The sequence below is a fragment of the Equus quagga genome, chromosome 9 (assembly GCF_021613505.1).
Source record: "Equus quagga isolate Etosha38 chromosome 9, UCLA_HA_Equagga_1.0, whole genome shotgun sequence".
In the NCBI taxonomy this organism is placed as follows: Eukaryota; Metazoa; Chordata; class Mammalia; order Perissodactyla; family Equidae; genus Equus; species Equus quagga.
The window spans coordinates 92,788,079-92,814,205 of record NC_060275.1 but is presented as its reverse complement, the minus strand read 5'-3'; the positions used below and the strand labels follow the sequence as shown (position 1 = coordinate 92,814,205).

Genomic DNA, 26,127 nt, shown 5'->3' with positions numbered 1-26,127 from the left:
GCATCATAAAATGGGATTGGGGGTCTTCCACAGTCTCCTTAGGGAAAAGGTGAGAACATCTTATAATTCTGCCCCCTTGCAACGCCAGCCCTGGGAAGGTGATGGCATGCAAACCCCAGAAATCATCTTTGCCTTTTCTATCCTCAACACAAGACTGGCTTTAGAAAAGTTTTTCAGTGCAACTCTAAAACAGGCAGAGACAAGACTTGGACTTAAGACATGAAAAGTTAAAACTCCTAGAAGAAAACCTAGGCACTAACTTCCTTGAAATTAGTCCTGGTGATGATTTGTTGGACAAGACACCAAAAGCAAAGGCAACAAATGCAAAAATAATCAGGTGGGACTGCATCAACTCAAAACCGTCTGCACAATAAAGGAAGCCACCAACAAAATAAAAAGGGCACCGACCAAATGGGAGAACACAGTTGCAAATTGTATATCTGTTAAGGGGTTAATATGCAAAATATGTAAAGAATTCATACTACTCAAGAGCAAAAACCAAATAATCCAATTAAAAAATGGGCAGAGGATCTGAAGAGACATTTTTCCAAAGAAGGCATAGAGATGGCCAATGGATACATGAAAATGTACTCCATATCACTAATCATCTGGGAAGTGTAAATCAAAACCAAAACCACAATGAGGTAAAAAGAATCACTCTTTCATTCATGTTCCCATTCACAACATAGTGAATGATATACACATCCAGATGTGTATATACAGATGTAGATATCCACAGATATGCAGAATTGTACAGAAATATTCTACAATGACAGTCTCATTAATGTCTGGCTTTTGTGTTTGGCGATGGGCTTAGAGGTTTCCATTGTCTTACTTTCTAGTTTCCTGTTGTGCCACAATTACCCAACTTTATCCCTGGTTCTCATTTCTTTTTTCATCATCAATATCCAAAGAGTGCCTCCCTTCTTCCCTTTCACCCTTGTCTCCCTCAGCAATGTAGGCTTTTCAATACAGTTACCTTGTTTCCCTCATGTTTTCTGGTCCCTTTCCTGTTGTCAAAGCTTTGATCTACCAGGACTCTTTTTCGGAATTTTCATATAGTAGTATATAGTAGTATAGATTTTCTTTTGCTAGGCTATGTCTTGGCTCATTTTGGGGCCCTCTGTGGCCCTTTCGTTTTTCTGGAATATTTTTCTGGACTCATTAGATCTCCATGAAGCTTTGTAGCAGGAGTTCAAGAAATAACTCTGCTAAAATCTGATGATGAATTTTCTACTTATGGGAAGAAGTGGGCTTTATTTGCTCTTTGTATTATCTTCATAGTGTGTATGGCGTTGATTTACATGTAGTTTATGGAGGGCCATGGATGAGAAAAGTCCCTGTGGCATACTCCATTTCCTCCGTCTTGATGCCTACTCCAGCATTTTATAAACCTTAACACCAGACAAAGGGGAGGAAGTTGGCAAAGAGTAGGGTAGGCTTAACTAGGGAACCATATGCATGAATGTTCAGGTTGATTCTAGCACTTATTTATAAGTCTAAAGCCCCCATTCTCCTGCAAATATGGGGACATTTTGATGTTGATATTTACCCCCTGGTCACTAGGGCAAAGTCTTTTACACAGAAGATTTCAGAGCCATGCTCATTGAAAAGAGAATCCATTTGCAAAGCACACTTTCAACAAAACACAAAATTGAGTGGCTTTCAGCCATATACCACTTAAGGCTTAGTGCCCAGTGGTTTCTGACAATAGTCCCTTGAGGGACAGCACCCAGTCCACTCTGCGCTGTCCTTGGGATCAACAGTCACAATTTCATTCTCCCTTCTCAGCTGCACAGAAATCGAGGGCTGGGGCTCCATGGTGGAGATCATCCCCTCCCTGTGGTCCCATCACACTTAGAAAGTCACTGAGACCAACTCTGGGCCAGGTGCTTCCTCAGGCCCAGCCAGAGACCATAACCAAGAGACAAAGTTCTTATTTTATATCAAAACCAAAATTGATGCTTTAGTGTATAAACATAGATCAGGACAAAATACCCAAATTCAGAAAATTCTACTTTGCCAGGTTAAGTACTGTGGAGGGGTTTTTTGGCCATTTGCCCTCTGCTTCAGACACTACATGTTGGTTAATCCAAAACTCACTTCCAACTCTCTTTGTCCTCTCCAGCTGCTAAGGCAAAGGTTTTCCAAGGTTCTCTTATAGTCTTGAAGAGCCAGGTGACACAATTCTGGGCACTGAGGACAGAAGTCTTCTGGCTGGGTGGAGGGGGGAACACAATTCTGTGAAAACTTTTACTCTCCTGAACAAAGGGATATATATAGCTCATACCACCCCTTCTCTTTTTGTTCTCCTTGAGACGTGGACTAGATATGTGAAGCTGGGCAGCCATCTTACAACCATGAGTTAATGGGCAAGAATTGTAAACACATTCTTCTTGATCTGTAGAACTACTGAAACAATGACAGTTGCTGCTTACTTGCCATCTACTTTTTACGTAGGAAAAATAACCCTCCTTTTGTGTAAGCCAATGACAGTAAAATTGTGATTTTCAATTTTTTTCTCAACTATGTCTACAAGACTTTAGTAAGAATACATTTTAAATTGACTTCCAAAATTTCTCATCATAAGTTAAATAATTGAGTAGGACGTCATTTCCGCTGCATTGTAAATGTTGTGGTCTTAAAGTAAACAGTTATGTCACTCTGGTCAATTGATGCAGTGGCTTGTAAATGTCTCCACAGTTTGATACTTACCATTGTCCATTTCTGACATAGATAAGTCAGCTCCTCATTGTCAATTGGAAGCCTTATATCATTCCATTTTCTCCTTGAATTATTATTTTTATTCCACCTTCCCCAGAGAATTTAATTCTACTTTATATATGATTATGCTTGAAAGAATTGTATTGAGCATTCTATTATAACCTTAAGTGGCAAAAACATGTATTGAAATTGAAATTAATATTTCTATTTCCGATATCAATAAGACTCAAAGAGTTGAATATGTTCACCAGGTTATCACTCTAAGTTTTAATAATTGAATTAAATTACTCAAAGAAACATAACATACTTCCAATTTGATTAATAATTATCTAACACAAAATACGCATCTCTCAATGAGATAAGGGGCTGTTTTTCAGTGCTTTTAAAATTAACTATTGCGTCTATAACTAAATATTGTCTACTTCTGGAATGGGATGGGTTTATATCAATAGCTCTTAATTATGTAAACACTGAAAACATTATTCATATCAGTAAGTAGCATCAGTATAGGACATTTGTTATGACCATCTTGAAAACGATGTGCCTCAACTCTGAACACTTCCAGAACGCTATGCCAAAAATCTCATAGCAATCCATCAGCACAAGTTACTTTTAATGGTCTAACAGCTGAAAGTCACAGTTTATTCTTGGTTTTTGTTAAAAACAAAGAATTGCCAATCATTTTAATGACAAAGGGTTCTTGCTCATTTATTACATTTCAAACTGTCCATTGGTACCCCTGTTTTTCCACCCTGGGGCAATGCACCACAGAGAGAATAGGCAGGGGGCAAAGCCTTGCATTTCTTTTGTAAAATAAGAGTCAGGAAATTGTGAAAAGTGTGGCAAGAAAGAGACTCTACCACCCAAACGTAGCACATTGTTAGGCAGACCACTGTTAGGAAACTAGAGTACACACATGTGGAGACTTATTGCCTCCAGATTCTCTGTGCCATGCAGCCCTGGGAAGGTCTTCGTGCACACATTAAGGCACAGAGAGCTCAGGCTGAAGGCCACTGACTTAAGCCCCTCTGCTGATGTGTTCGCTTACCGGTGGGTAATTGATTTCCAATGACAATATCTTTCGTCTGAAACAACATGAAGTTCGTCCACAGTCACTAAAGGAATACGAAACAAAAAGCCCAGCTCAATAAAATTCCAGGAGAGAAATTGTAACAAGACGAAGGAGTGGAATGAAATAAACTATTATTTGGTCTTTATGTCTGACTCTCTTTTCTGTTATAATTTATAGGCTTGCTCATTTGTAAAATCTCTACAGAGGACAGACAAAGCTCGCTTCTCAATACCATAAATCATAAAGGAAGAGTGGTCACTGGGTACCAACCCTTTCTAGGATCTCATCTACAGACAGGGAAGGGGCCCTGTTACCTGGAGGTGTCCACAGCCCTTGTTGTGGAAGCTTCTTTTCTTTGTATTTACCCTAACACAAGAGGATCTCTCAAAATTCATCTTGGAGTTTTAATTAGCAAAAAAAGAAACCCAGAGGACAGAATCATTAGTACGGGTGTTATCTGATTATTACTTATTGTTATCGTGAGATTAAATTTGAAGAAAATTACAGAAAATCCACTCTGGATATATATGTGTCTAAAGTTCTGAATATTTCATTGGAATACTTCTAAAAAATAAATGATTAACTAATTTAAAGGCTGGAATGCAGAAAGGAGCCTCCCTAGGTCTTAGGGACAACAAATGCCCCGAAAACAAAATATCAGAAGAGAATTTCCCAGCTCATCAAACCGCGCTCTGCTTGGGTGGGCTTGGAATCTCACTGGGTAAGGGGGGTCCACCAGCCAGGAGCACTATGTGGTAGGGCAGGTTATTCATCCCAAAAAGGTGCCTACAAGAGGAATGAGTGTGGGCTCAAACCAGCCCATCTCCACTCCCCAAGCCCTGTGCCTTGGTTGGAGGAGGCAGCAGGTTTTCTTGCTGTCGTCTTAATTTGCAAAATGGCTCCCTCTCCATCTGTGGTTGCCCCTGCTGGTGCCTACTTCTTTGGGTTGGGCTGATTAGACACGTCTACACCATTAAATGGCAGAACCAAAATGAAAGAACTAGGAAAGTATAACACACTTCACCATGGTAGAGTACTGCTGTTCCTGTTTTGCATGTCCATCACTCTGAAAGGTCTGTTTTCCACCTACAGGCAGTTACAGTTGGTGTAAGACTGTTCCTGAGGTCACTGAGTCACAGGGTCACAGGTGGAACAAAACATCAATTCAGCCCCCGCTGCCTGCCCTCCACATGCGGGCAAGCCTCTAGTTTCCTCCTATTATTCATTGCCCTTTGTTTACATTTCTAACATGTCTCCCCAGCAGCTGGAGATGGGGAACATTTCTTAGACGTTTTCTGCAGCTAGAAGTGGTCACGGGACTCAGGTCTGGTGAATGAGATGTAAGTGGAGTCTTTGGGTGGCTGTAGTGTCTGGGAAATCTCTTTAATGAGGGCTGACTCAGCTGGCAGGGACCTGCTTTATCCACTTTACCCAATTTTCCCTTGTCTTGCCCAAATTTCCAGGTACTGGCTGGATACAAAAAGACCATCTTGAGAATCCACGGTGACCTTGAGGATGAAATACCCCTGCAGAGGAAGGTAGATCAACCAAACAAGAAATCTGCACTATTGAACACATCTTGGAGCCACTACATCAGCCCTGGACTGCCTGCCTACCTACAAATCTCTTTTACATGAGAAAAACAAAAAGGAAAGAGAAGAAAATCCTAAGCCACTTTTTTTCTGGTTTCAGTTACTGTCGAGTGGATGCAATTCCCAAGAGTATGTCACATATAGAAAGACTCACTATCAAGGGGCACAAAAGCCCACTTAGTTTGAAAAGAAATGAACTTATTTCTCATGACTTTATTTTTTTAATGGGAAAATTGAAAGACAGCTCAGTGCTATGAAACACAGAGACCAAAGCCACTTCAGCCCATGACCACCCTGCAGGCTCCACATCTGATCAGCAAGGAAGGACTCTCTGCAGGAACCAAGGCAGGAGCCAGACATGGTCCTGCAAGGGTGGTTCCAACAAGAAGACACATGCGCAGGACACGCTTCCTGAGCTTTGAGAAGTGTTTGCAGGAGAAGCAAACAGAAAAGAAAAGAATTAGCAAAGTACCCATCTTAGATGTTATTCCATGACTAGTGGTGGAGGCCGGAGAGAGGGAAAGTGGCATGGAAGATACTGGCCATAGATGCTGGAATGGTTCAGGCCCAGTGACCAGAAAAGGTGTGTAATAAGGAAGGTGGCTTCAAGACTTTAAGTCTGAGGGTCACTGGTCCAAATGACCCAGGGACAGAATAAGAGAACAGCCCTTGCTGACTGGCAAAGAAAGAAGGCCACAAGAGAAATCTGATCACAGGAAGAAACCAATGAGTAGGAATTTATAGCAAAATTAGCAAGTGTGTATGATGTGGAGAACAGAGAGTGCTAGAACTGGTGGGAGGCTCCCAAGAAATGGTGACACACCCCTCCCAAATACAGCCCTCAAGACTTCTCTTGGCATCAGGCCTTCTTCAGCTTCCTGGTCCCACGCAGCCACCTGGCCACCATGCCCAGCAGCTTCCGACAGAGCCACACAGTGCCCAAGATGACCACCAACAGGAACAGAAGACATCAAGCTGCTGGAAGGCATGGGGCTTGAGATGCCCCACACCGCTTGTCTGGAGGATGTGTTCAGTCCAGCCCACCAATCACCAGGTGTGGGTGAGGGGGTGGGATCTCCTGATGATGCTGGCAGCGACTGCTGCAGATTTGTACCAGTTGGCAGAGGCAGATGTGGGGCGTAACTCATGTGGTTTCAGAAGCCTTAGGGACCTTGTATTACACACAGGCGCTTTCCACCATAAGCACAAAGGCTCCTTTTCAAGGAAGAGTCATTGGCCTGGCCTTGCCACTGTCTAGTTGGGTCCCCTTGAAAAGTTCCAACTGGTGCCTACATGCAACGATCCATGCTTAGCGCTAAAAGTGCTAAACCATAACAGAGTGACGAAGTCTCTAAGGACTGGTCTCTACAAGAAGGAGGCTTAAATATACTATAGAAAATTATATAAGATGTAAATTATACAGAGAGAGGGAGACTGACAGAGAGATAGCACATCACTTTGTGCTGGTGTCTTGGTGAGGTGACACATATGACTCTGGAGACTACACCCAGGAGGATATATCTACACTTTCCTGCCCTTCAGAGCATCATGTTGAATGGCACTCCCTCCATGGGCTGAAGCCTGCATATTTACACAGGGCCCCACACTTAGAGCAGTCCTGTGCTTGATTTAACTCTCTGCTGTCACCTTTTTGAAATATTCAAACTTTATAACAAGGGCTCTACCTTCCATATTACATTGGACCCCATAAGTTATGAAGCTGACCCTGATCCACAATGTCTGAGGACCATCCCAGCCCAAATGACGACTCCTTGGGACTAGTGGTTCATGGCCATTTTGGGTCTAGGTCCTTGAAAATCCAATGAAACTTACAAACCCATTCTTGCAAAAGTAAATATTTGCAACACATGAGATATCAAATATATATGAAATTTCTGGGTTTTCTGACCCCTGGAGTTTAACACCTTTTCTAGGGCTTAGAATCACAAGTTTTGGGCTGTTTTTCAGTCATTTAACAAGAACTACTTGCAGAACTCCTACGTGCAAGGTAATATGTTAGGTCTTGAGGTCTGATTCAGGATTGTGCACTTGAACTCCAAGTTATTCAGTCCTTCTTAGTTATAACAAAAAATATATGTATTTTTCTCTTCACATGAGATCATTGTGCTGGATAGGAAGTTAATTAAGACACCAAAAGTCCCTTTTGTTGACTCACTTAACAGAAATTCCTTCAGACGTACTTTGTGGCAGGCCCTGTACCAGACACTGGGAACATCTTGGAAAACAAGAGACACATGCTGCTGTCCTAGGGGGCTTACCCTGTACTTTCTGGTGTTGGGGACAGATGATAAATTAAAACCTAAAGAATTGGGGTAATTAGGGATCCTGAGAAGTGTTAAAAAGGAAACAATGAATGTGAAGTAGGCAAGAGACAAGTCTAGTTAGGACTATCAGACAAAGATGGCCTCTCTGAGGAGGCGACATTGGAGACAAGACCCAAATGTGTTAAGGAACCAGCCCTGTGAAAAGAAGGGAAGAAGTGTTCTAGGTAGTAGCACAGACAAAGATCCTGAAGTAGAGAACAGTGTGGCATATTGGGGATGGAAAGGCAACCTCCTACTCAGTTGAAATTCTCCTATAACCACGCGAACATATAAGACCTCTCAAAGAGAACCTGTGTAAGTAATTTGGATTCCTCATAACCCATTAGAAGAAAACTCTTTTCAGCATCTAACCTAAATTGCCTAGTCTTACACTCAGAGGAAACAGGACAGCTTTTACCATTGCACACATATTATTGCACAGCCTGGGACTTTCCATTTTTATTGCAAAAAAGACACATGTGGTGCCCTTCATGCTTGATGTCTTCATTCAGCCTATGTGACCACAAGCCCAGAGAGCCACATACCTCTTGTCTTCTATGACTTGCTTCATCTTCAGAGCCAGTGTCTCAGCCTTGATTTGCTTTAACTGGATAGAGACACCAAATTTTTTGGCTTCTACTTGGAACTGGTTTTCAGGCTGGTCTCCAAAGAAGGAAATCCTCACCATGGGTACGCCATGTTGGATGGCCTCCATGATACTATTCACCCTACCGCGGACGACAAAGAGATGGATGTGAGGGTGAGCTGTTGCAAATGAGAAAGACAGCAGGACATTCAGGATGAAAAGTTTCAGGATACCAGTAAATCAGAAAGGGCAAAAAGAAAATGACAATGGATTCTCAAAGTGTGTTGGAACCATTGTAAAGATAATTCTGCTTGGGACACATTCAAGGTAGATGTTCTAACATGCAGGATTCCAAGCCTTGCCTTTTTACAGATACTTCTTGCCAGAGACAGAACCCAGCTAAGACTGAGAACCCAGGGAATTCTGTAGAGAATAATGCTAGGCAAAGCATATATCTCCATCCATCCCTCCGTCCATCCATCCATCCTTCTCTGCATCATCCTTGTATCTTTCTTTCCTACTCTCATCTCTGTTTACTCTTTGTGTTTCCCTGTGTCTCTTTCTCTGTTTCTCTCTTTGTTTTGAGCAATCTTTTCTCACTTGCAAAGTAATTTCCCTCTTCTCTGAATTCCTGACACATTCATTGACATCACAACTCATGTGGCACTCATAAAACTATACTATATGTGTGTCTCCTCAAATATATGAGAACACCATTGAAAGCAGAGACTAGAGCCTACACCTCAATATTTCCAGTTCCAGTGTTTCCATCCCACTCTCATTTAGAGCTAACTAAATTGGTTGTTCACAATGAAGAATTCATCTCAACCTGTGCCACTCCACTGGGATGTGCATCAGAATCTCCTTGTGTTCCTTTCAAATGAGATTCATATGCTCTACTCCAGTCTTAGAGAAATATATTTGCAGAAGTAGAAACAAGAATGTGTTTCTTAAATTCCCCAGATGATTTTGAGTCACAAGCTTAGTTAAGAGTCTCTGACCCATCCATTGGCTACAACAGTGAAGAGACTCTCAGATCAGTAGGGACGGAGCAAACCTGTTGGGTAATGAGGGGACTCTCTGGTACCAGAGACTCAATAGACCAAATAATTGGCTATGAGGTTGCTCAGCTTGGCCTCAGGTATTTTGGCACATCCTAAAGACATTGTTGGTGTCAATATTGTTAAGGTATGAAAGCTCATACCTTAGTAGATAAGGAGGATCTATCTGTATGTCTGTGTGCATAAAGGCACGTGGGTGAACAGGTCCTCATGAAGACACTAAATACAGTGGCAACGTGATCCTGGGATGTTCTCAGAATTCACAGGTTATTTTGGACTGTGTTTGGCTGACCTTGTTCAAGACCAAAGGCAGTAAATCAATGTGACTTTATTGACTGTCGAAATCTGGCCTAGGATAAAAAAGAAAGGAGAGAGGGCTGTTTTGGCATCTGATCTCACTGGAAGTGTAGCCTGATTACCCAAAAACTCCAGCAGGCTGCTACATTCCTATTCTCTGGAGACTTGCTTTTAGCTGTCAGCAGCTCCTTCTCATAATGATGGGCTTGCCGAAATAGAGGTCAGAGCCCTGATGAGCCCTAAAGACATGTAAATAAGATGAGAGACACAGATCTTGGTAGTCCTTACCCAAGAGGTCACCTTGAGAAAGCCAGTCCACACTTTTCACATTTGCTGCCAATTTGATGTCTTTGGGCCAATGAGAAGGCTTACACCTCCATATCACCCCGAGGGAGATGAGCAAAAGCACATTCACCTCCATGAGAAGCTCCTGAGACTGAGAGATGCTCACCATGGAGCCCAGGGCCACAAGGACAAAATCTGAGTCTCCAGACTTGGCAATGAAATTCTCAAATTCCTGGAGAGAGGTAAGAAAGGAAAAGAGGTGTACAAAGTTGTCCGTGAAAGCCAGGAGAACCAAGGAATGAAGGTTGGCTCTTTACTGAACACACCTTCCTGTCACTCCTAAAGCTCACTGTCCTGAAACTATTATCATAGCCCAAGGGACAGCTGAGCATCCTTTGCATTGTGTTCATGCCCATTGTGGTGGTGAGAACATCTTTCTTTTTTGAAACACTGACTGTAAGATCATAGCCATCCTAGACCCTCTATAAATTTTGGGTCCATGGACACATGGGGAGTTTTCAAAAGCCAGAACAGAGGTGGTAATGTAAGGAAGAATTCCAGTGGGGATCAGCATCCAGCAGAAGAAGGTGGGATTCCAGAGGCTGGAGAGGGGAAGCTGGGAGAAGGCCTCTGGCATAAGAAATGGAGGTAGAATAGGGAAGGCACCTGGCCACCCACATCCAATGTGCCACGTCATGTGCTTTGCTCTGATATTCCATGATATTCTGTCACTGATCTTTGTAGTTCATTGCCTACCTCAGTGGTTCACCCACATAAATGCAAAATATAACCACATGGGAAGACTTTTAAAAGAGTGACAATGACCAATCCCAAATCCAGACCTGGGCACCTTATATTTAAAATTCCCCAGGCAGTTCTTAAGGAGGATTGTGACCTAATGTTGCAATCTTGGATTTAACACTGTTTTGCCAATTGTTACTTCCAAAATTTCTTAGGATTCTGACTCTCTCTGGGCTTCTGCAGCCCCTTGACAACTTCTAAACCCTCATCCTGTTGGGTTGATTCCATCTAGCATAACATTGCCTGAGTTACTATCTCAAAGGACCACATTAAAACAGCCTTTCATAATTACAAAAGCAACATAAGACCATTATATAGAAGTTGGAAAATACAGAGAAGAAAATGTTTCGAAAAAAGCCTCTGTTATCTAACAGCCATTGCAACTCTCACTCCTATTATGCTCCTACTTACCAGTTCCCTCCCCAGCCCTATGGGCAAGGCCTAAGTCACCCTGCTGGATAAAACCTCCTGCAATCTGGCCTGGTTATATTAGTGCAATTGAATCTTCCACTTCGTTGTCTAGCCAGAGTCACTCAGGGAATGCAGAGTCATGGTCATGTCACTCTACCTCCACACTTGGTACTCCCTGTTCTCCCCACCTGAAATGGCTTCTCTCCCAGCTCCATTCCTAAAAAATCCTGCCACCCACTCAGAGCCCATCTAGCGCATGGATCATTCCCCAACTCTTCCTGCTCACTCAATGTAAGGTCACTAGAGGAAAGGTAGACACATCAGTGCCTGGAAGGCCCAGGCCAAATCAGGGCTCCTCTTCACTCTGAAATGGAAAAGCCACTTACACCACCTGTGTCTCTGTCTCTCATTTACAAAAATGGAGATGATCATACTTTCCTCTAGGTGACAATATATATAAGATAAATTCCATGAAATGGCAACACAGTACAGATGGGCAATAGGCAGCCAACTAATCTCAGCTCCCTCCACTTTGCAAACTTCTAGCAGTGTTTCTGAGTCTATGCATTCAAAATGACTGTGCAGCTTTTACAACTGACAATGCCCAGGCCAGACCCCAGATCAACCAAATCAGGAGGTCTAGGTGGAGTTAGGAACCAGGGCTCTACAGGCTGGAGATACTGGAGATGCTGCCTGCAGTCAGTCCCAGGAAGTCCCGCCTTGGTTACAGCCTGTCTCACAGTGTTGCGTGTTTCATTGTAAATAACTCACCTCCTTAACAATTCTTGCATATGACGGATGCTTACTGCATACTTACCATCCATATGATCATACAAATGCAAATGAAAATTATCAACTTATTAAAAGGCTTATCCTGCCAGGGCCAGGACTAGGGCAAGGCGAGAGGACTCTGGAGTAGCATTTAAGAAAGTCCTCAATCTTAGGGTTGTACTAGTGCCATCACTGTACTTGCATGACCCTGCAAATGAGTACTTTATTAAAAAGTGTGCCCTAGGAGCCTCACTTGCCTCACCCTACTCCACTCCCGGGATCTCACTGGCAGAGGCAGCCACCAGCTCTGCACTGAAGGCCTCTGCATGAAGCCCCTATTGAGAGCTAAGGTTTTACTTCCTTGTGGTACTGCTTTAACAGGTTTGGCCATTAAGCTTCTAAAACACACAGTGTTGGGAAGCAAAGGCCAAGCAAAATCAAAGGGAAAGTCAGAATTAAGAAACCACAACTCTGCTTTCTCTAGATGATGAGACAAAACTTGCCTAGAGCCTTTGGGGAAATGCTCTTTGATGATGTTGCCAAACGTAGAGTGAATTTGCTATTGCTCCACAGAGAAATCAAAGAACATCAGAAAATTCTTTACTTGGCCCCAGAAGTCCATACGGTCAGTCAGGAAGGAACATAATATTGGCACATAAGACAGGGGGTTGGTAGCCCAAAGGCCATGTTGCCACATGTGGTGGGAAGAATGGACACAAATGGCTTCCCAACCTTCTCAGCAACCAGGAAAGAACACAAGTCAAATGCTTCTACAAATATCAGACTGAAGTACTCTTTCTTTGAGGAGTCCATGATATCATTTCTCTTTAGCAAATGACTGCACTGAAATCCCTGTAGTTCCAACAATTTTAAACAGTTTTCAAATATGTCTCTGAGAGAAATAAAATCAACGATAAAGATTTGTTGGAGGTGTTAATTTCACAGTACAAGAATTTTGGGCTACAATTTCCTGGGTAAGCAAGACCACACCTAGCAGCAGCATCCTATTCCACCATTGTCCATTAATATGCTTTCCCCAATCACGCCAGCAGATATTCTGCTCCTGAGAGTGTTTCCTTCTTCCCCTCCCCTCTCCTCTCTGATCCAAATCCCAAGCACCCTTTATGCCGGTTGATTAGAAAATTTATCTTTAAACTCTCAAGTCTTGAAATCCGTGGTCACAGTTGACTTACCTTAACTGAGACCAAATTTCCACTGTTAGGCCTTCTCCTCTGGGAGCCTTCTACGACCATAGCAGACCTCACAGATCTCTTTCTACTTGATAAATTCCATGATGTTCTTCTTGACCTTCACATAAATACTGACTCTTGCTGAGTGATTGTCTTGTTTACTCAGCCAAACTGCAAGTTACTTGATGACACAGTCTTAAAAACATGGACATATAGGCTATTTTTAAAAATCATGCTATATTCTGCAGTTGACAGATCACCTCACCCAAGGGACTTTTTGATCTTACTAGAACTCTAAATCTCAGCTAAAAATAGGAATTCTACCTTACTATGCCCATCAATTAAGAAATGAGGAAAAAAAAGCCTGATTTTCAAGCATACTATTAGCCTTTCCACTTCAATAAAGGCTGTGGCATCCAGAAAAGATAATGGCAAAGTTTACTGACATACAATTAAGACTCTGCCTATTGGATTATTCCAGGACTAACTTCTTGCAGTGCTTTCCCATCACTGCCTGTATAGAACATGATCCTGTTTTTTTTGTACAATATATGGAGAAATGGATGAGGATGCCCATCTGTACTTTAGGCACCGGAGGTGACAAGTGCAAGGGCTCAAAACGTCAGGGGTCTACCAGCTGCATGAAGCACCCAGAGAATCAATACCTGGCACACCTGTAATTGTGCACCACTGCAGCATCACACCCCAGGGAGAGAAGGCCCATAAGCTAAGCACTCCTTAGCAATATGCAAATCTCTACCTGATCTTTAGGATCAGCTTTATAAATCACACAATGGAAGTGACTGGCTGAAATCATCCTCTGCTCTTTACTTTTAAAGATTTCATGTCACAAAGGAGTGGTTGCCAAATATTTTGGATAATTTCAGTAATGCTGTAAAAATTCCTAGAATATAGTTCATATAATTACATTTAAAATTTAGCTAATAAATAGAAAAAAATTCAAGAAAACACAGTTACATATACCTGTCCTCAAAATATTAAATTAGAGGAGAAGAGACAAAACATATAATTAAAACGTGTAGCTAACAATGAAGATGATACAGACTAAGGGTCAGATAAGCAGGTCAGATCAGACCTGTACAGGATGGACTAGGATCTTCCAATCTGAGTGAGGAAAGAAGGCTTTAGGGAAAAGTCATGTCTGAGCAGGACATTGACTAGCAAATAGAATTTTCAAGGTAAAAAGAAGGGGTTAGGCCACTCTGATTAACCCAGATATACACGGATTCTGTCTGTCCACCTTTATGTCCAAGGTTAAGGACTTATATGTTCCTTTCCATTCAAGATGAAGCAAAAGGAATTAGATTCACGTGTTATTCTGCGCGAGTCTGATTGCTTTTTAAAAGGACTTTCCATGGCCAGCTATTCAAGTACTACAAAATCAGTCTTCGCAAATCATCCCTTCATTAATGAATAACTGTGATAAGGAGGAAAAATAAGTGGACGAAGGTGGCTCTCATTATCTTATCAGCAATGACTTGTGCTTTAGTGTCGGGGAGATTACAGATGATGATTGTTAAGTGAAGTATTGCAAGGAGGTCCCAGAAAGAACAACTCCCAGTTTCTACCAAAATATATTCATGCTGGTAGAGGAAGAGGGAGAATACAGAGTAAGAAAGAATCTCCAGAGATGGTACTCGATTTGGTGAGAAATACCTAGTTACCTAACCATCTACTCATAATCTATCCCATCATCCATCCATCCACTCATTCATCCATCTATCCATCCATCCATCCACCTCTTTGTCATATCCTTAGTCCAAACATACATACATCCTCCATTAATTTATATCACTAAAACATTGAATCTTTTGTTAAAATAATAAATAGAAATTACCTGCCAGCCAAAGCTGCTTTCATAAAGAAATACAAATATTTCTTAAATTCTTTGTTATAATCTTCAAGTGGAAACCAACTGAGAACTTGGTATGATTCTTCCTCCTCTTTGAATCCTAAGAAACACCAATGGGTTAAAAATGTTAAATATGTTATGCAATATGGAATAACATTAGCAGGATGATAGCAACATGTTTTTGTTCCCATAATTTTATATTTATTTGAATGTTTACCTTTTGAACTATTTTTGTTTGATTTGGTTGCTTTCTCATTCAGTCAGTCTTATAAACTGAAAACATGGGTCGAGAACCTTGCAAAGATTCAGGGATTCTTCTCAGTTTAAAGTAATGGAAGCTTCCATTAAAGCTTCCACTGAAGGTATAGCTATCGCTCTCACTTTACAGGTGAGAAAAAAAAAAAAGTTAATTGAGCTTAAGATAATATGTCAAGGTTGCACCCATAGGAAGTGGTAGAGTTTCTATTTAAATACAAGTCCCTTTGATTCCAGAGCCTCTGCACTTTCTAGTTTAGAAAAGTTCATTCTCATTATTGAAAGCAATACATCCAAATCGTTTTTTGTTTCACTAAAAGACCTCAGTGGCTTAACTGAAATAGTAGTTCACTGTACTTCTACTTACCAACTTGGCTTCTCCCCCATTATTCACATGTAACAGAAAGTATGAGTCTATTTTTGATGTTTGACTGTGGACAAGTTTCAAGCCCTATCTCCCACTCCCTCTTCTGTGCCTCGTCTGGACAAGCTGTTAAGAATCTCCCCATGCTCCCTCCCTTGGCTCTATTGGGAGTTTCAAACCGCAGAAGGCAGGTCAATGAGGAGGACACCTCAGCTCATCCCATCCCCCTACCCACAATAAAAACTCAAGCAAGACATCCCTCCATGCTCTGGAAAGCCATTTTTCAGATTTGCTTGGGAACTTGTCCTGCTTTTTCAAAAAAAAAGGCCTTATTATTTGAGTAATAAACCTTTCATACTCTCTAAATGCACATGTGCCTTCAACAGCCATGACACCTAACCTAACTGTGTACGGTGGTTAGGGAGAGATTAATACATGGTCCCACACATTAGAGCTCACATACCCAATCAGAGTGAAATTACTGACTTTATCCAAGTATTTACTGGCAAACGCTTTACATCATAGATTTGGCTAATATGTTCTGTTCAGTAACTGTTTCAACAGGCTCTCAATCTCAGTTGCCTGCACCTTGGAAGAGACAGAAAACATCTTTAAGTGGTTACCCATGGAGTACTTCAACTGCCCTACCATCGGCCACAATCTTTGTCAGAAAGATCTTAACCACATCCAACTTTCTCCAGGAGCACAGGTATGACATTACCTTGAGGACTTCTTCCTCCAAAGAGATTCACTTGCTATACTCATTCAAAACATGGAATAATTCAACCAAGGGACTCACACAAAGGCATGTGCCATTGCCCCCACACAAAGCTCAAGGCTAGTACCTCAGTTATGTTCCTGGGAACTTTGTGGTCAGTCTAAGGCCTCTCTATCCATAACACTGTCAGGAAACAACTATTCATCATGACACCATGATATTTCAACAAGTCCAACATCTTTAGGCCTTTTTGCATTCTGGAGACAGCATAGCTCTTGTTCATATGTTTTACTTAGGTCCATTTATGCTTATTACTTGAAAAGCAGCCCACTTTGAATTGCTCACCCAATAACAGCTCTAGAATCTCTCCAATTTGCAACATAATAGGCACTGCCATGAGTGTCCCCCAAAGTTGCCTTTACTGTGGAGTCTTTAACAACCTCCTCTCATGCCTCCTGGAGTGCTCCTGACCACCTATGATGACTGTAGTCATTTCTTATTGCTTCCTAAAAAATTACTATAAACTTAGTGACTTAAAACAAGACAAATTTATTATCTTATAGTTCTATAGATCAAAAGTCAAAAATGGGTCTCAGTTGGATAAAAGCAAGGTGTGAGCAGCCCTGCATTCCTTCTGGAAGCCCTAGAAGACAATCTCTTTTCTTGCCTTTTCCAGCTTTTAGTGGCTGCCTGTATTCCTTGCCTCATGGCCTCCTTCCAACTGTCAATCACATCACTCTGACTTTTCCTTCCATCACCACATTCCTTCTCTTACTCTCCTGTCCTATTCTGTCTGATAGAAGGACTCTTGTAATCATATCAGGCCCACCGGGATAATCCAGGTAATCTCCCCATCTCAAGACCCTTACATTAATCACATTGGCAAAGACCCTTTGCCAGGTAAGGTAGCATATTCACTGGTTCCAAGGATGGAGACATGGATATCATTCAGGGGACATTATTTTCCTACTACATTCTTCTTTCTGTACTGAACACTCATGTACACTGTATGTGCAAAATGCATTCACCCCATCCCAACATCTAAAGTCTCAAACCATTACCTCATCAACTCATAGTTCAAAACCTCATCTAGATATGATCAGCTCAAAAGTTCCAAATTATATCATCCAAAGCATTTTTCAAGTATGAGTGAGAGTCTTGGTATGATCCATCCAGGGGCCAAATTTCTCTCCATCTGTGAACAGACAAATTTAGGAAACAAGTTATCTGCTCCCAAGAAACAATAGTGGGTCTTGTGTAAAATGCCAGTTACTGTTTTTTATCATTCTACGTGGAACAAAATGAAAGCAAAACATAAATTACCCATTCTAAAAAATTTTGATATCCGCCTGGGCATACAATATTAGGTTTTAAGGACAGGAAATAATCCTCTATGATTTGAAATTCAGCCCTGTGAACTTGAAGATCTACCCTCTGGACTCACTGCCTCACCTCATGGTTCTTTGTTCTTTATAAAACATATCGTGTGTTTGCACCTGAATAGTTTATCTGCCTGTTTCTTACTTTTAGGGAGTCTAACAGCCTTCTTTCAGATCATCTTCCCTTTGTCTCTTTCAGTCCAAACTCACAGTGTTTCTTCTAGTATAAAATTCTCAAGTACCTTGTGGATCTCCTGGGTATGTCATAGGAATTCATTCCACTAGACACGAGGCTGCTCCACAGATTTTTACAAAATAATTTCATTTCTATTTTTGACTTCTGCTAATATGGCTGAACAGATCCACAAATCACAAACCTACTTTTCAAAGAGCTCTCTGTGAGACTGAATATTCTGAACTTTTAATCTTTCAAGGGCAATAGCAAAAGGTTATCCAGCCACACCACTGGTTTTCTCTGTAAAAGCACTGGTTTTCTTTGATTTCATCAAAGTGAATTCCTTAAATTTAGAATCTATTGCAATCTGTATAGGCTAAGAATTTCCAAAATCGTGAAGACTTGCTCTCATTATGCTTAATAATTCTTGCTTCAATTTGTTTCTTTCCTCTCACATTTTGCTATAAGCAGCAAGAAGCCTTTAACATCTCTATTTCTACTCAAGTTCTACTTAGGATGATTTACATATTATCTAAGACAATATAGATTTTCTCTACCAAGCTCCTCACTTCCCTCTGAGTCCTCGTTAGCAGAGTTCTTAGCATTTGCATTTCTACTGACTGTCTGTTCAAGGCAGTCTAGGCTTGTTCTGTCAAGCTCCTCTATGTCCTATCAGACTCTCCCCATAACCCAATTGTAATTCTTTATATTGGTGGAGCAGTAGTACACGTGACCATTAGAGATCTTTGCTACTTAACTGCCACTGACATCATTCATTTATTAGTGTCGCAAATAAATAAACAAGATAGAGAAGTGTGTCCAAACGAGGAGTTAGTGAGTGGTTCAAATATTTCAACACAGTGAAACGAACATCAGGTCAGACATCAAACCCCAATCATGTGTTTACCTTATTTGCAGACATTTAGCAAGCTGTGTGACAGAAGTGAAGAATGAATATACTCTTTCAAAGCTTAAAAAATGCCCATGAATGGAGAATGGTGAAGGAAACTCCACACACGTAAGCCTGGAAACTGAGGATAAAATTGAAGGGCTCCACGAACTCCCTGGATTGTTTATAGATTTGGTGTACAGATGTTTGTTAAAAGAGTGGAAGGTCTGTAGCTTCCAGTAGTTTTTCAACTACATGGGAACTGCAAAAAATATCATTTTTTCTTTTTTTATTGCAGAAACATTGGTTTATAACATTATATAAATTCCAGGTGCACATAACTACAATTCAATTTCTGTGTAGATTACATCAAATTCACCACCAAAAGACTAATTACAATCCATCCCCACACACAGGTACCTAATTACCCCTTTCCCCCTCTGGCAAACACCAATCCAATGTTTGTCTCTATGTGATTTTTTGCTGTTGTTTTTATCTTCTATTTATGAGTGAGATCTTACAGTATTTGACTTTCTTTCTCTGACTTATTTTGCTTAGCATAATACCTAAAGGTCCATCCGTATTGTCACAAATGGCTAGATTTCACCATTTTTAATGACTGAGTGGTATTCCACTGTGTATATATACCACATCTTCTTTATCCATTTGTCCCTTGATGGGCGCCTAGGTTGCTTCCAAGTCATGGCTGTTGTCAATAGTGCTTCAATGAACATAGGGGTTTATGTATATGAGTTCATGTTTTCATGTTCTTTGGATAAATACCCAGCAGTGGAATAGCTGGATCATATGGTATTTCTATTCTTAATTTTCTTTTAACTTTTTATTGAGATTATGAGAGTTTACAACCTTGTGAAATTTCAGTTGTACGTTATTGTTTGTCAGTCGTGTTGTAGGTGCACCACTTCACCCTTTGTGCCCATCCCCCCACCCCCCCCCTTTCCCCTGGTAGCCACTAATCTGTTCTCTTTGTCCACATGTTTAACTTCCATATATGAGTGGAGTCATACAGAGATTGTCTTTCTGTATCTGGCTTATTTCACTTAACATAATACCCTCAAGGTCCATCCATGTTGTTGTGAATGGGACTATTTTATCCTTTTTATGGCTGAGTAGTATTCCATTGTATACATATACCGTATCTTCTTTATCCACTCATCAATTGATGGGCATTTAGGTTGCTTCCATGTCTTGGCTATTGTAAATAATGCCGCAATGAACACAGGGGTGCATGGGACTTTTGGAATTGCTGATTTCAAGTTCTTTGGATAGATACCCAGTAGTGGGATGCCTGGGTCATATGATATTTCTATTTTTAATTTTTTGAGAAATCTCCATACTGTTTTCCATAGTGGCTGCACCAGTTTGCATTCCCACCAGCAGTGTATGAGGGCTCCTTTTTCTCCACAACCTCGCCAACATTTGTTACTTTTTGTTTTGGTTATTTTTGCCATTCTAATGGGTGTAAAGTGATATCTTAGTGTAGTTTTGATTTGCATTTCCCTGATGATCAGTGATGATGAACATCTTTTCATGTGCCTATTGGCCATCCGTATATCTTCTTTGGAGAAATGTCTGTTTAGATCTTTGACCTATTTTTTTAATTGGGTTGTTAGATTTTTTGTTATTGAGATGTATGTGGTCTTTATATATCTCGTATTTTAACCCCTTATCAGATATACGGTTTGCAAATATCTTTTCCCAATTGTTAGGTTATCTTTTCATTTTGCTGATGGTTTCCTTTGCTGTGCAGAAGCTAATTTGTTTTACGTAGTCTCATGTGTTCATTTTTTCATTTGTTTCCCTTGCCCGATCAGACATAGTACTTGAAAATATGCTGCTAAGGCTGATGTAGAAGAGCGTACTGCCTATGTTTTCTTCTAGAAGTTTCATAGTTTCAGGTCTTACATTCAAGTCTTTAATCCATTTTGAGTTAATTTTTTTGCATGGTGTAAGATAATGGTCTACTTTAATTCTTTTGCATATGACTGTCCAGTTTTCGCAATACCACTTAATGAAGAGACTTTCACTTCTACATTGTATGTTCTTGGCTCCTTCATCAAAAATTAGCTGTCCACAGATGTGTGGATTTATTTCTGTGCTCTAAATTCTGTTCTATTGATCTGTGTGTCTGTTTCTGTGCCAATACCATGATGTTTGGTTACTATGGTTTTGAAGTATTTTTTGAAATCAGGGAGTGTCATACCTCCAGCTTTGCTCCTTTTCCCTCAGGATTCCTTTGGCTATTCAGGGTATTTTGTTGTTCCATATTAATTTTAGGATTCTTTGTTCTATTTCTGTGAAAAATGTTGAAACTTTGATAGAGATTGCATTGAATCTGTAGATTGCTTTTGGACATATTGACATTTTAGCTACGTTAATTGTTCGATCCAAGAGCGTAGAATATCTCTCTATTTCTTCATCTTCTTCAATTTCTTTCAATAACGCTTTATAGTTTTCAGTGTATGGATCTTTGACCTCTTTGGTTAAGTTTATTCCTAGGTATTTTATTCTTTTTGTTGCAGTTGTAAGTGGGATTGTACTCATAATTTCTCTTTCTGCTACTTCCTTGTTAGTGTATAGAAATGCAACCGATTTTCATATACTGACTTTGTATCCTGCAACTTTACTGCATTCATTTATTATTTCTATAAGTTTTCTATAAGTTGGATTCTTTAAGGTTTTCTACATATAAAATCATGTCATCTAGAAAGAGTGACAGTTTCATTTCTACTGAGACTAGCCAAATTATTAGATAAAAAAGTAGAATAGTGGTTATCAAGGGCTGGGGGAAGCAAGTAATGGGCCATCATTGTTTAAGGGTACAGAATTCCAGTTTGTGATGATGAAAAAATGCTGGTGACAGTGGCACAACAATGTAAATATACCCAAAGTCACTAAAATTGTACACAAAAATGGTCCAAATGGTCATTTTTATATTATGTATGCTTTGCCACAATAAAAAACTTTAAAAAGTGTTCACAGAAAAATATTCTTTTGAAACAATCTGACAAAAACAAAGCCCAGAAGTCACCTCAATTTTTATAATGTCTGAAAATCATGTTCCTCAAAGATGTGGCTTGGGGCCGGCCCAGTGGCACAGTGGTTGGGTTCACATGTTTTGCTTCACTGACCCAGGATTTACAGGTTCAGATCCCAGGTGCTAATCAAGCCATGTTGTGGTGGCATCTCACATACAAAGTGGAGGAAGATTGGCACAGATATTAGCTCAGACCCAATCATCCACACCAAATATATATATATATATGGCTTAAATATATATATATATATGGCTTAAAAAATACATATATATATATATGGCTTAAAATTGGATTTTTTTTGAAAAATCAAAGCCTTAGCAATACTTCAGACTAAGCAAACCAGAGCTTAAAGTCCTAAATCCACCCAACACTATTAATAGCCTGCCATGTGACCTTGAGCAAATCATTTCAATTCTCTGACCCACCATCCCCTTGTCTGTCAGAAGAAAAGAGTTGATAGCATTTAAGAATTCATTTTAGCTAAACTTATTTGGATTCAGTGACTCAATTAGGAATTTCCAACATCACTATGCACAAACTCACGGGGAGCCACTGACTTTTCAAGAAAAAACATCATCTCAATAATAGATTCTGATCTTAGCTGCATAAATACGGAACTCCTGAGAAAGCTTCCTTAAATTTCAGATATCGTAAGAGGAGAACTTAATAAGCTATAGAAAAAGAAAAGTAATCTTACCAATTAAAAACTTTATTTATGGCTGAACACTTCTATTCAACATATTTTCAAGCCAGGTTATAAAGAAGCATTTACAAAATAATCTGTAATAAAGTGTGGAGAATTGCTTGGGATAGAGTAGAAGGCCAGATAAGGGAGGAAAATATGGGATTACAGAGTATAGCATTCTGATTGACAGAGCCCAGGAGGTTTCCAACACCTTACATAAACACAAACACACACGGACACACCTTTTTCATTCTTTCAATCCAATTGCATCTTAAATACTGTTTGAAAACCCTTTCTATGCAAAAGGCATTGTGGTTCTTTGCTTGGAGTAAAAGAAATAAAGAATTAGTGAGAAAAGATACCTGATATCAATAATCTTGCTCTCTGGAGAAGCATGGTGACATTATGACCATGATCTTGAAGAATCTGAGACACTCAGTCCATTAATAGATAATGACTTCTACCTAGGAACAATGCACAACTTCATTTTTATAATGATGAGAACAGAAGTTCTAGGTTGATGGGTTGATAAATCCAGAAGAGGAGGGGTAAGGAAACAGAAAATTAATGGTAATTAGAGAAAGATGAACATCATTCACACTTTCCATATCCACCAGGGTACACCCTAGCCCACTCCCCCAGAGCCTGCTGGCCCACATCCTTGACCTATGGCAAACTTCTATCAAAGGTCCACCCTTGTCACTCTAACCACCATGTCAATGATGAGCTCCTTGGTGCTTAAGCCTTAAGGAGTTCCTGATCCTAAGGTACATGCTGCATTTTAGCTCAGGCAATTTGGAGACAACATCTCCTAAAGAAATAACTGCACCAGAGGAAACTTTGGCACAATGCTGTGGGTGTGAGTGTAAAGGGTTGCACAATCAACTAGAGATATTTCTGAAAACCTTTTATTTGGAAATTTGTGCTAGCATAGGAGCTAGAAATATGCGAGCAGGAATGCGAGTCCAAGAAACAGCCAATGGAGCAGAAGGACATGGAGTCAGCACTTACAGCCCAAATCCTTCAGATTCAAATGTATTGAGCGGAACATTTCTCAACTGGGGCCTGAATTGTGTATGACATCAAATTAAGACATTCATGATAATTTTGGGGGTCCATGCAGAGGGCCTGCAGGAACCTATATGCATGAAGACTGAGATATCACTCATCCTAGCACAATCCTGGGATCCTAATGAAAGAGAAGCTTGATCATCAGGGGAGGTACAGGTTCCATCCCAGTAAAGTCTTCTTTTAGACTCCACTCCAACACGGCACCTTTGCTTGAGTCTGAGGGTCTCAGCAGCAGAGAAAGTCAGATCAGGAGAGAAGTTGATGGCAAATGCCAAGAGTTTGGAGATGAAGGTTAGAGGGATGCAGTGCTAGAGAAAAGGTGTGTCGCTATTTCTCAGCTTTTTACACCCAGACTTGCATAGTCTGAAGTACCAGGGGAGGTATAAAGTACAAATGTCCCATGTCTCATATTCACATTTTAATCCATATTAGACCTTGGAGCCTGGGAGAAGGGGTGACCCCAAAGGCATCCCATCATAGAGGGTCTTGTGAGCTCCAGTGCATCCTGGGGCAGAGAAGGGGCTTCCAGCTCCTCACAAACCACACCAGCTCCCTCTCCGAGTCTGAAGCAGGAGAAGGGTATACCTTCAAGAGGTGAGAGAGCTCTCTTACTTCATCACTACTACAGAAAGGAAAAAACAAGCTTTCCAATGGTGTTACAGGTTTTCTTAAAGAGTGATTATAAAAACTCTCCACTAAAAAGTGGTGAGAAGGAGAGCTGTGGAGAGGATGGTCTTGGGGTTAGAAATGCTGAGTATATCCATGGTGTTCGCCGCATTAGGGACCTCTGGTGTGATCTGCAAAAAGCACCTCCCCTCTATGACCCATGCTTTCCTGCTCAGGAAAACATTGTGGGAGACGAATCATATGGTTTATTCTTCGTCCCAGCTCTAAGGTCCCCTGATTCTCAGTGACCTAAAAGTGATCTAAGAGAGTCCACCCTGGGTTGAAAGAAAATTTGGGGAAGCTACGTCCTTCATGACCCCTTCATCATGATATTTTTTCCCTTTTCCTCTTCTGTCCTCTTTGGTGAAAAAATAAAGTATATAAAACTAAAGCCACAAAATAAAGAATTAAAAGTTCCACGAGTCCTTCAAACATCTCCAGCAGCACGAGTGAAAGAAAGGGGGACCGGGAGAAACCTGAATGTACGGGAGCCATTCCTCAGCCCTGGTCAGTTCTCCAGGTTTCCCCTGGATGAGAACACTCCACCCTTCTAATTATCGTTGAAATATCTCCCCTGCTCCACCTGGGCTCCCATGGGCTCCAAAAATTACTGCTGCCCCCTCCCTCAGAGAGCCTGCAAAGTCTAGGCACAGCCTCTGCTGGCAACTGACGGACACCCCTCAGAAGTTTAGAATGAGGCTCTGAATGTCCAGTCTGTGCCCAGGAGGAGTCATCCTGGGGTCTCTTGCACTGGCTGGAGCTTGAAATTCTGGCCCCAGCCCTGCATAATAGGGAGCTGGTCCTGAGTGAGAAGAGAGAGGAAAGAGTATTTCTATTTTCTCTAGAACTATCTTCTCCACCTCAGTGGTGGGAGACGCCCTTTTCTGCATCCACAAACAGCACCCATCCCTTTATCCTCCAGCCAGGCGAGCAAACCCGCCCAGTCTGGAAAAACACATGAAACAACCCTCTGACCTAGGGCTGTTTGACTGAGCTCTGGTACAGGTGCCTGGGATGCTCCTGTCTCTGGATTATTTGGCTAAACACTCACCCAGCAAGGACACAGTCAGGATTTTGGCGGCCTCTGAGAGCAGGAGCCCAGGCAGAAGGAAGCAGATGAGAAGCAGCGTCCGTGGCCTCATAATGCTGGTTCCTGTGCCGGGAGCCCTGTGCCTCCTGCAGGAAAAGGGACCTGTGTGCACCCCAGACATGTGGTGCACAGGCTGTGAAGGATTCAAGCTGACTGGGAGCTTGGGAGGCGGTAAGAGATGGATCTCACCTGTCTCTCTTCTCTTTGTCTCCTCCTGCTCTTCTGCCCCTCCTCCCTAGACTCCTGTTCCTTTGAATAATCTGCCCTCATCCGCCTGCCCATGGGCAGTGGGAAGGAGGGGTTAGTGAGCTGATCCTTAACCCCTCTCTGTCCAGGTAATCACCACACTCTCCCCGTAGAAAATACTCGGAACCAGGAATGGTAGAGACCTTAGGAAATCACGTTGATCAGAGCTCCACCTTGAAGTGACTTGAGCCATCTCAGTTTTATGGACCCTTCCCAAACTTATGAAACTTCACCTTCAGTCGAACTGCTCTAATGACCTCACACTGCCATCTCCATGACGCATTTCCCCAGGGACCTACTTAAAATCTCTTCTAGTGTCCCAAGCACAAGGGACACTCCCCCCCTGAAAGTAGTGTCTACTCCCTGGGAGTAGTTAGTTTATACTCTCTGGAAGCAAATCCCCAAGTGAAATTGACCTACCTTCTTGCATTATATCTCTGAGAGCCTCTTTCATTTTTTAAATTTTTATTATTTTGTTGAGATCACATTGGTTTATAACATTATAGAAATTTCGTGTATTTTGACTTCTGTATAGACTGCATC

General features: G+C 41.2%; 1 pseudogene; it reads right to left on the bottom strand.

Annotated features, from left to right (window-relative positions):
- Positions 1–6,247: 6,247 nt before the first annotated feature.
- On the bottom strand, positions 6,248–25,390 carry LOC124245178 (UDP-glucuronosyltransferase 3A1-like; annotated as a pseudogene).
- Between the last annotated feature and the right edge of the window lie 737 nt (positions 25,391–26,127).